The sequence below is a fragment of the Crocodylus siamensis genome, chromosome 1 (genome assembly GCF_052110815.1).
Source record: "Crocodylus siamensis isolate JL-2025a chromosome 1, ASM5211081v1, whole genome shotgun sequence".
Classification (NCBI taxonomy): domain Eukaryota; kingdom Metazoa; phylum Chordata; order Crocodylia; family Crocodylidae; genus Crocodylus; species Crocodylus siamensis.
In genome coordinates this window covers 258,647,223-258,658,229 of record NC_143395.1, presented here as the reverse complement: position 1 = coordinate 258,658,229, position 11,007 = coordinate 258,647,223, and positions in this window count along the sequence as shown.

The following is an 11,007-nucleotide window of genomic DNA, read 5'->3' as shown; positions in this document are numbered from 1 at the left end:
ACTATTCAATAATAATTTATGAATGGATGTTTGAGTGCTCTAGTTAAGATGTGTGATTGGTCAATTAAGTCATGTGATATGGGTTATCATACCTGATTAGATGATTTGTTCTTCATAAAGGATGTAAAAAATCCTGGAAGCCTCGAGTCACGCCATCATTTCTTGTTTCCTGCTGTCCAATCATCCTCCTCAGACAGGCCACTGAACAAGTCAAACCTTTGAATTGCTGTACCTCACAGAAAAGAAACAAATACTGTATTTCCTAACATACAGTACACCCTAGAATACAATAAGCACCTTCTCTTTGAAAGGCAAAATGAAGGAAAAAAGATTTTTCCAGAGTTATGGCTATATAGAGCAGGGACAGAGCCCAATCTTCACCCCCATTTCTTGTTCAGACTGTGAACTAGGAGGAGATAGATGAGGAGCATCTATCAGGCAGCAACACTGCCCAGAGGAAGTTTGGCTTGATTAATGGAACATCAAGACATCTAAAAAGAGAGACGGTCATTAGCACCTGTGAAGAACAAGGAGCCATTCAGTCAGCTTACTCCCACAGCTGCCTGAATAGTAATGCCACAGCTGCTGGACTGCAGAGAAGGAATTGAGGCAGGGTGCTTCTATCCTGGGCAGAAAATTAGCTTCCCCACTTAATATACACACTCCTATATTGGGAGGCTGATTTTGAGGGGAAAGGTGCATTTCATGTGTGAGAAAATACAATAACCTAGGAGAATGTTTTCACACCAATGTTAGTCCACTGAGCTCCTTGCCTCTCTAATAGAATAGGTCAATTCTTTACCAAAATCTATTTTGGGTATTGGCCTGTGATACTGAAACGGTCTTACTGGATATAATTGGGTCAAAATGTCATGTCCCATAGTGTCATCTTGTTTTGTCACATACTTCTGAAACTCTTTCCTTAGGCTAGACCTAAGGAATTTTAAGATTTCCATAACCTGCTCTTCTAGCTCAGTGGTCTCCAAAATGGGGTGCGCAAGACAATCTATTGGGGTGCGGGAAGAAAATATTAGAACTTCTATTTATATTTATATAAGTATACATATATTGGGGATGCGTGCTCAAAAATGCTTTATTGATAGGGGTGTGCGATCAAAAAAGTTTGGAGACCACTGTTCTACCTAATGCAAAGATATTAAAACATTCCTTTCCTTAATTTTGAAGAAAGAACAGTTATTTTCAAAGAAAAGCAAAGAAGTAGCATCTTCTAGATGTTTTATCTGCTTGTTCATTAACCCACTCAAGGGATTTCTAAAAGTATAGGAAGACTGTTTTTCCTGTATTCTAGTTTTCTACTCTATCATTTGTATATAACGGGTTTATATTTATCTCCAAACATTTTTAATTGATTCAGTACAGAAACATTTTCTCCCTGATCTCTACTTTCAATCAGTCCTGCTTGAAAATAGCAACCACATTAGCTAAACTCTGGCCATCATTTAAACTGCAGATTGTTATAATCCGCTGGGCCAAGTCACCAACAAATATGTCACTAGTTTCTGTCTACTTTGTCCCATTGTTCCAGCGTTCACACACCCACTCCATCTTCAGAGCTAGATTCAGAGCTAAAGTTTCAGATCCTGAGGTATATGGATTCAGATTTTGGAATGACTTCCACCTCTGTGGTATATATTTAATTAACTTAAGCAACCTATTTTTTTACCTTGTATCTTATAAGTAATCGCTTTTCAAGGATGATAATAGCCTCCATATTGTTTCAAAGACTGTGAAAAACCCCATGGTGGACCATCTATTGTTATTAAGAGGGCTTCCAAAACAAGTCTAGAGAGTCAGAGTTAGTCGGTTTGGGTACATCTTATGCAAGTACCCTTACCTAAGAAATTGCATGGGCTGTTAACCTGTTGGAGTATTTTTCTTTAACTGTTCATTTCTAGGTTTAATATGTGTGGGTATTCTTTTATCTGCCTTGTCGCTCTGTATATATACATACAGAATCTCAACAGAGAGAGCCTCTAGGACATTAAATCTTTTGGGGTAAAACATATACCCTCTGGTGTTTCCTCAACTTAGATCAGGCACTTCAAGCTTCCCCCAGCAATCCCTGCACTGTCAAGCTTAGGAGCATGGAAATGCCCCTGGCTTCTCCTGCCCATGTTGTCCTTGATAGTCCATGAATTCAGCAAGGCTTCTCACTCCTCCTCCTAAGCCCTGGACTACAGGTTTTAGTTGCCCTGCTTCATATTTAGGTCTGATCTATGTAGCCTAATTTATATTGTGTTTTGACAACCAATCTATGTTGGGCAAAGATTTGAAAAGTTCACATGCCAGAGCTAAAACTGCCTTTGCTGACAAACTCCCCCATCTGGACATAGCTAAGCTAACAAAACAAAGCAACTAGTTTTCAGGCAGCAAAATCTGAGATGCAGATCCACATGCTCTGAAACAGGCCTCTGAAACAAGGAGTAGTGGACATCACTTGCTGTTCTGGTTCCTGTAGACACTCTGCAGCACTGCAACATGTGGATTGTTTCTGCTGAGAGGCAGAGTTAAGTAGCCTAAGTGCAGTGCCACTTCAACACTGTTGCACTGCTTTCCATTCAGGCAGTAGCCTGTGCCTACTTCTCAAACTGGAAGCAGTGCATATATAGTCACATAACTTCAGACACCATCACCCTGCAGCCTTTCTGCAGACACAGCAGGAAACTGCTTGGTACTGATTTGGGACAGGTTTTTCAAATTTTCATTTGTGTCCCAACATATACCCATGATATTCCCAACAGGTTTCTTCTAGTCATTGGAAACTCCCATTTCTAGATGCATTCAAGATAGAAGCAAAAGGAGAAGAAAAGATAAACATCTGAAGGACAACAGAGAAGACTGGGAACTAGAGCTTCCAAAACTTGAGGCTTGTCCCGTGTCATCCTTAGAGTTGCTCTAACTTGTACCCAGGATCAGGGACAGAACGAGATGTGCCCAACCCACCTTCCATCATTAGTTGTGCCAACGGCCGTCAAAAATGTATAGGATGCACCCAGTAACATACTTAATTATAAAGAGCTGTACTTGTTCAAATTATTAACAATAGAAGTGAAGAAATACATCACCTGATAGTGATATGTAAGTATACGCCGTAAAGAAAAAACATGGATACAGAAAACACAAGCAATCCAAGAGATATCCCCAAATGTGATTAGAAATCTCCTGAACTTTATCTTGTACTCTGTGCATAACAAACACAACTCAAAATTAAGGTCATGGCATGTGAATAAATGTTAGCTTATTTATATATTACAAACTGTCCCCACCCCTACTATAACTAATACAATATCTACTGTTCTTGCATAACCACTTATCCATAAGCACTAGTTGTACACTTATTCACCACTTATCCATAAGCACTAGTTGTACACTTGCATTATCAAAACATTATTTTTTCACTGTTTATCTTGACACACACTTCTCTGTATAGGTATATAACGAACTACGTACCAAGTATATATCTTCCTATTCACCACTGCCACAAAGCCACAGATTAACTGTATTTCCTCTCTCCCCTCCACACACACACATACGGCACGGGATCAGTGTAGATACTGAACAGGCATGGCTGTAGATTCCAGACTACTTCAATTGACGCCTTTGTTTTGGTCTGTTTGGGACTGGCTGAGTAATACCTTCCACAGGGGAAAGGAAGATGTTGAAGCCTCAACATCTGCCCTGTCCTCCTGCCATCCCGAGTGACTTCATGCCAAGGTCAGTGTACCATGTAAAATTTCATATGGCTGAACTAGAAACTCCTGTTCATTAAGTGTCCCGCATCACTATTTCTATGGACTAGATTTTTATTTCCTTACTCATGGCAAGTAACTTCCTTTGAGTTCAGTGGGATAACTCACAATGTGACGTTATGGAAAGGATATCAATATCTGGTCCTACAAGAAAGGAAATATTATGACCAGTGTCTTGGTCAAAATCTAGCTTGGGTAATTGTACTGAACTTAAAATACTCAACTTCTCTTCTAGATAAAATGCTGATGTTCATTTGTATTTAAAATGGCAAAGGGGAGAAGCAGTATTTTGTTGGCTCTTATGATAAGAATATGGGATCTATTTGAGCATGACTTGAGTCAAGTTAGAAGGATGAGATGTGAAAGCTTAAAATGAAATTCTATGTAGCCCAAGAGTGGAAATGCAGACACATTGCCTTCAAGCACCCTGCCCATAGGAGTACCATGCATACTGCTACCAGCCTTCTGAAGGTGCACCCTATTCTGCTGTATGGGCCACCTGCCCAATACAATAAGAAAAAAACCCAGAAGAAATGAAGCAAAAAAATTATGGTTCTCTTTCTCCCTTCCTTTTTCACTGTTGTCTTATACAAGGACCCTCTTCAGTGAATACTTTAATGCTACCAAAAGTGAAGCTCATTCCGTGTATACTAAAGCTGACTAAATAATAGACTTTTCAGTTTGTTGCCAATATTGAAAATAATGGGGATCGAAAAAACAGATTAGTTTGAAACTCAGAGTATTTTGTTGCTGGCCTATCAGGAAAGTTGAAAACATTAAACTATCAAAGTGAAACTTTTTGACAATGTTGTAGAAAAGCATTATGATCTTTTGTAGCCCAGGAAAAAAGGCAGCTGGTGATAGTTTTGATTTTGAGTTCCCTTGCTTCATAGAAGCTCCATGCTTCCATGGCTATATTACTTCCAGTGCCCAAACTAACTTATTTAAAGCTAACTTGGGTACCTCTACACTGCAAAATACAGCATGATAGACGCACGGGTATTTTTCCTCAGAAAGCCAGTGTTTACTCATTCTGATCAATGAAATCTCCAAATACATGCACCTCTCAGAGGCTGTGGCAGATACACCAGACAGTCTGAATATGTTACTTGTTGAGCAGAGAGGGAGAGGGCCAGCTCATGTCATGCTACCCCACACATCCATCTGCAGATTACTTACAAGAGGATGTGAACTGATGGGCACCAGCCTCCTATCCGGAAAATATCCTTCCACTATGCCCCTGCAGCAGCAGCAGGTCCTACCTCCTCAAAGTTAAAAAAGGCAGGTTAGACGATGCATTTTTGATGGATGCCTTTTACTGTCTCCCTCAGGGGTACTGAAGGTGTTACTCTGCCATATTGTCTCCCTGTGGAGATGACAGCTCTAATGATGCTGGGCAATGATTTCAAGCACTTGTAAATACATAGGGGGCAAAAAGAAGGTCCCGGGTAATGTGGGGGCCTTGCAGGACGCGTTGGGAAATTTGGTCGTCACACCAGACGACAAAGTTAACATGTTTAACGATTTCTTTGCCTCTGTCTTCCTAAGTAGGGACCAGAACAGTCGCCCCCCTCGGGCCCCAGGGGAGACACACCTGGGCCAAAGGTTAGCAAGGAACTAGTTAGGGAGCTTCTGGAGGGGCTGGACGTATTCAGGTCAGCCGGCCCGGACGATCTCCACCCTAGAGTCCTAAAGGAATTGGCCGAGGTCATTGCAGGACCCCTGGCACGGCTCTATGAGCATTCGTGGTGCTCTGGTGTTGTCTCAGAGGACTGAAAGAGGGCCAACATGGTTCCCATCTTCAAAAAGGGGAGGAAGGAGGACCCAGGAAACTATAGGCCGGTTAGTCTTACCTCAATCCTAGGCAAGCTGTTTGAGAAAATTATGCTGGCACACATCCATGAGGGACCAGCAGGGGACTGCATGCTTAGGGGCAATCAACACGGGTTCATCAGTGGCAGGTCCTGTCAGACCAACCTGGTGGCCTTTTACGATCAGATCACCAGATCATTAGATGCAGGGGTAGCAGTGGACATAGTCTTCCTGGACTTCCGGAAGGCTTTCGACACTGTCTCTCACCCCGTTCTCATTAAGAAACTGGGGGGCTGTGGTATAGACACCCACATAGTCAAATGGGTCACCAACTGGCTGGAGATCCGCACCCAGAGGGTGGTAGTGGATGGGTCCTGCTCAACCTGGAAGGACGTGGGCAGTGGGGATCCACAGGGCTTGGTCCTCGGGCCCGCACTGTTCAACATCTTCATCAGTGATTTCGATGAGGGGGTAAAAAGCACCCTGTTCAAATTTGCTGATGACATTAAGATGTGGGGGGATGTGGGCACACTAGAAGGAAGCATCAATCATGCTACAATCAGAACTAGACAGGTTACAAGGGTGGGCGGATGTGAATAGGATGGGATTCAACACAGACAAGTGCAAGGTGATGCACCTCGGGAGGAACAACTGGCACCATACCTACAGGTTAGGGAACTCCCCTCTTGTCAGCACGAAGGCGGAAAGGGATCTGGGGGTCATCATTGACTCCAAGATGAACATGGGCCAGCAGTGTGGGGAGGCAGTTAGGAAGGCCAACCGCACCTTGGCATGCATCCACAGATGCATCTCAAGCAGGTCCAAGGAGGTGATCCTCCCCCGCTATGCAGCACTGGTCAGGCTGCAACTGGAGTACTGCATCCAGTTCTGGCACCGCACTTCTAGAGGGATGTGGACAGCATTGAGAGGGTCCAGAGGAGGGCCACTCGCATGATCAGGGGACAGCAGGGCAGACTCTATGTGGAGAGGCTATGGGACCTGAACCTGTTCAGCCTTCAAAAGAGAAGGCTAAGGGGGGATCTCATGGCCTGTTATAAACTAGTCAGGGGGGACCAGCAGGCATTGAGGGAGTCACTATTCCCCCGTGCACTGCCAGGAGTGACCAGGAATAACGGTCACAAGCTGGCAGAGGGCAGGTTTAGGCTAGATATCAGGAAGCACTACTTCACGGTCAGGGCGGCTAGGATCTGGAACCAACTTCCAAGAGAAGTGGTGCTGGCTCCTACCCTGGGAGTCTTTAAGAGGAGGTTAAATGAACACTTTGCTGGGGTCATTTGACCCCAGTATTATTTCCTGCCATGGTGGGGGGTTGGACTAGATGATCTACTCAGGTCCCTTCCGACCCTAGAAACTATGAAACTATGAAAATTAATGAAAGAGTAGAAAAGATTGTCTTGTTCTCTTTTTCAACTGTATTATTCTTGCCTCAATTTTTCCTGATTTTCAAAGACAACCTACAGTACCTTCAGATTGGGAGACTAGATATCTCACTGCATAGCAGTGGTGCTACTCCCTGATGCTTTCCAGATGGCAATTATCTAGCACAGACAGCATGGCTCATTCCAGTGACATCTGTCAACCTGCTCCTAGAAATAGTTCTATATGTGCTTTAGTTTTTCTCTTCAATCCCTGCTGCATCATCATTGCAGATTAAAAAAATGCATGGATTTGCTTCTAAATGGGCGGTCACTGGGCAGGTGCAGTTTAGAGACTAGTGCCTGACTGTTGTTGCATGGACCCAGGAAGGCTGAATGACAAAAGTAAGTCTCTGTCCCAGCATTGTACATCGTGAACTTCCACCTGGGCAACCCCAGCTTCATCATTCACTTGTGTAGCAGGTTGTTTTGAGTCTGGTGACATGCTGCACAAGTCTGCCATAAGTGGCTGCAGATCTTCCTGCCAGTAGTTCTAGGAGCCACCATCATGCACTTTTTTTGTAACATATGCTCTGTTGCCTATTGCTACTAACCCGGCAGAGAGCATCACGCTCTTAGCCACACATCCATGACATCACGCAGTTTGTTCCAAGAAGATACTGGCATTTTAATGTTTTCCAAGGCAACACAGGCCCAGGCTGATGCGCTGTTGACTGCAGCTGTACATGTCTCCACAGCCGGTGCCACTAGCGACCTTGTGGGCTGTAACAGATACGTACTCAGTCACCTGACAGTTGATCCAAATGTCAGTGCATCCTCACCTTTGCAGCTATTCAGGCCATGATTTACTGCACCAGTTCCCACAGCACACAGATAAGGCATCACACGCTGAGCAGAATAAGAACAGCTGGGGAAATCTCTCACGTGGAGGCAGCTGCTGCCACAAAACATCTGAAGCCCTCACCCTGTGTCGGAGAATGGACACAGATCCAGGGCCATCATCCTTGCACATTCTGTGGTGAGTTTCAGATTAGGGCAGTTGGCTGCTCTGAAAAGACCCCATTGAGATCCATTGTTCTCCCCGTTGAAATCATGGGAAGGGCTGGTGGTGACAAGCTAGCTCTCTCATAGTCCTAGTGACCATTTGCTTTCTCCTGAGCTCCACTGTTGTGAACTGTTTGCTCTATAATTGCGTTCCATGTGTTTTATCGTGACAGATACTGGCAGCCTTCTGCAGCAACAGCCCAAACTAACTGAACATCTGCAGAGCTCGCCAGTGGAACTGTTCCCAGCATCAAGTAGGAAATGGTTCCAAACCCAGGAGCTTAGGTTTTTTTGCTTTTGGCACTGCAGCTGGTGATTTAAATGCAGGGTGTGAACACTGCAAGCATGCATCTAATTCCCTGCCCCTCCCCCAGGCAGCTCCAGGTGAAGCCGAGACAGTGACCTTCTACCCATTTGGAAGCTCTTAACAAACACCTGCTGTCCAAATCTGGAAAATTCAAGCACAATTATAGAGTACAGTGGACCACAGCCTGTAGATGTAGCAGCTGAAGGTAAGTTAAACTCTTCCTCTTCCAGTTCACTATCATCACCACATCCTGCACCCACAGTAATCAATTGTGCTCCAAGGTCCTCTTCAGAGGCACTATGTGCCTTGATCAAACAGTAGCTGCAGTGGTGGCAGTAGGCCTGTGTGGACTGATGCTCTGGGAAAGCCAAGATCCTGGGTACAAAGTTGCAAGCAAGCCTGACACTCACCAGCTCCTGCACTTACCAAGCTTTAAGGAGAAGGGGACTATATTCCTACTCTAAGGTGCCCAAGAGTCAGACCTCAAGAATGGCTCAGCTCTACAGCTCCACTAACAGGCTGTTGGGCTGTAGTTTTGGGTGTGATGTGGCAATAATTACCTGAACTTGTTGCCACATCAGAAACATGTTTTTCTTGTCCATGCCTGAAGAAATGCTTGCTTTCTTCATGTGCTGGTGGGGAGGGAGAGGAATTTCCATGTGGGAGTGAAATTAACTTTTGCCTGGCAAAACTGTACTGCACAAGCAGCATAAGTATGGGAGGAATCAGAGAAAGAGAACACATCACCATCCGGCCACTCCTAGAAAGACTTCTCCCAAACCTTCATATGCTTTTCCAAAAACTTCCGTCTGCTGTGATCCAGAGCTGTAGACAGGCCCAGCATCAAACACATGAACCAACCAGTCCCCCCCCGTCACAAGGAAAAGCTGACTTCTAGTGTGACACAAAAGCCAGTCAGAAATAACACATAAGTGACAAAAGTAGAATATTTCAAAAGCAGCCTGAAATGAAATGGCAAAGTTGGCATGAAATAAACCTACAAAATCCAAATTAAAGCAACACTTGATATATTTTTCAAGTGAAAACCAGTTTTCCAAAATCTGTAAGCATTTCTCAGATAATTCAGGTTTCGTAAGTCCGCATTTTTCAGCAACAAATGGATTCAGCAGAAAGAAACAAATGGCTTGCTATAACATACACTTAATCTTAGCACCAATAGCACATAAATGTGCAGCATGAGTTTAGTGCTTAGAACTGAAAGGTATAAAAGTTTGAGTTCTCTCTCCACTTCCTATATGAAACGACACTATATTAGCCAGGGTACTTCTTGACAGTCAATACAACTTTGGGCCTAAAACTATAGTTAATAAGCCATCTACATGAATGTGTTTCTTTCATGCAAGGAAAAAGTCCTTAAATGAACTATGGGATTTCATAGATTTCATAGACATTAGGGCTGGAAGGGACCTTGGGAGATCATCGAGTCCAGCCCCCTACCCAAAGGGCAGGAAGTCAGCTGGGGTCATAGGATCCCAGCAAGATAAGCATCCAATTTACTCTTGAAGGTGTTCAATGTAGGTGCTTGAACCACCTCTGATGGCAGGCTGCTCCAGACCTTGCGGGCTCGGACAGTAAAGAAATTCTTCCTTATGTCCAGCCTGAAACGGTCTTGCCGGAGTTTGTGACCGTTCGACCTCATCATCCCTTGGGGCGCTCTGGTGAACAAACGTTCCCCCAGATCCTGGTGGTCACCCCTGATAAACTTATAGGTGGCCATCAGATCACCCCTGAGCCTACGCTTTTCCAGGCTAAAGAGTCCCATGGCTCTCAGCCTGTCATCGTAAGATCTGTTTTCCTGATCTCTGATCATGTGTGTGGCTCTCCTCTGGACTCTCTCAAGCTTCTCCACATCCTTTTTGAATTGTGGAGCCCAAAACTGGATGCAGTACTCCAGCTGCGGCCTCACCAAGGCCGAGTACAATGGGAGAATGACGTCCTGGGATTTGCTTGAGAAGCATCTATGGATGCAAGCCAGCATTTTGGTTACTTTACTGGCCGCAGCATCTCATTGCAGGCTCATGTTCATCTTGTGGTCAATGATGACCCCCAAGTCTTTTTCTTCTGTAGTGCTAGCCAGCGTAGCACTGCCGAGCCTATAAGGATGCTGCAGGTTTTTCTTCCCAAGGTGGAGAACCTTGCATTTTTCAGTGTTAAATACCATGAGGTTCTCATCTGCCCATTTGCTGAGCTTGTCCAGGTCAGCCTGGATCACCCGCCTATCTTCTGGCGTGGATGCTTTGCCCCAAAGTTTGGTGTCATCGGCAAACTTGGCCAGTCCACTCCTGACTCCAATGTCCGCATAATTAATGAAGATGTTGAACAGTATGGGTCCCGGGACAGAGCCTTGAGGGACCCCACTGGTCACAGGGCACCACGATGAGTGACTGCCATCAATTACAACCCTCTGGGTCCAACCATGAAGCCAATTTCCCAGCCAGCGGATCGTGATGGAGCCAAGGCCACAACTGGCCAGTTTGGCCAAGAGGTGATCGTGGGATACCAGATCAAAAGCGTTTTTGAAGTCAAGATATATGCCATCAATCTCTTCTCCCTTGTCCACCTTGTCCTCCCTTGATAGGTCACCTGGTCATAGAAGGAAATGAGATTGGTCAAACAAGACCTACCCGCAAGAAACCTGTGCTGGCTGTCCCTTAGG